Source organism: Arachis ipaensis, chromosome B03 (genome assembly GCF_000816755.2).
Source record: "Arachis ipaensis cultivar K30076 chromosome B03, Araip1.1, whole genome shotgun sequence".
NCBI lineage: Eukaryota > Viridiplantae > Streptophyta > Magnoliopsida > Fabales > Fabaceae > Arachis > Arachis ipaensis.
The window spans coordinates 36,154,917-36,155,787 of NC_029787.2; the positions used below are offsets into that span (position 1 = coordinate 36,154,917).

An 871-nucleotide genomic window follows, 5' to 3' on the forward strand; every position below is an offset into this window, starting at 1 on the left:
TTTTTGGCTGGAGAATTATTATGTCTGACGGAAAAAAAATGTTGGGAATTGATCTGTTTATTAATTTTTTTTGAGACTAAAATGTTCACTTTTAAAATTTTTTGGGACTGATTTGGGTAATTATTCTGCAGAAAAATGAACTAGGAATTAATTTGTCTGCCAGAGAAAAATCTTAAGGATTGATCTGTGTATTAGTTTTTTTTTAGGGACTAAAATATTTACTTTTAAAATTTTGGAGACTGATTTAGATAATTACACATTAATTTAAGTTTGATCTTATCAAAATTTAATTTGTAGATATGGTTTATTTATAAAAAATTTATATAAATATTTAATCATTTATTATCACGTCAAAAAGATATTTTACTTAATTTTTTATTATTTAGATCAGTTCGTTTTATAGGTAATGTTTTACCATTGTATAGAAATGGGTGGGGGTGGAAGTATGAAGTCACTGCCGTTTATTTGAGGCTTTATTTATGGGTTCTTATTGTTAGAAACTTTTTTTTTTCTTAAATATATATTAAATGTATTAGAAATTTATTTTGTAGTTTTTTCAGTAAAATTTTTTAATTGATAAACTCAGTATTCAAAAGATAGGACATGTCTATTTGTATAAATTTCTAAAATAATGTCTAATATCATTTAGTATTAAAAAAAAAGTTTAAAGAGATGAATTTTTTCCGCGTGAATAGAATCAGTTTATTCTGATTTTAGCTAATCACTGTTTTTTTTTGGTGACAGCTAATCACTGTTTTAAAGTCAGTTGTTAAGAAATTAAAAATATGTTTTTTAGAAAAAAGGAACTTTTAAAGTGTTTATCAGTACATTTTCTTCTCTTCTTTCTTTCTTTTTTTTTTTTTTTTTTTTT

The 871-nt window shown here is 23.0% G+C and overlaps 1 protein-coding gene across 4 annotated transcripts in view; it reads left to right on the forward strand.

The window, feature by feature from the left end:
* LOC107630313 (probable serine incorporator) overlaps positions 1-871 on the forward strand; it is an 8,360-nt gene that overhangs the window by 2,440 nt on the left and 5,049 nt on the right. The window contains exon 2 of one of the 4 annotated variants that reach the window (XM_021118752.1): positions 387-390. The exons of the other annotated variants lie outside the window; for them this stretch is intronic. The gene's annotated coding sequence lies outside the window, so the exon portion shown is untranslated. The remainder of the gene's footprint in view (positions 1-386; positions 391-871) is intronic. 4 annotated transcript variants of the gene reach the window in all.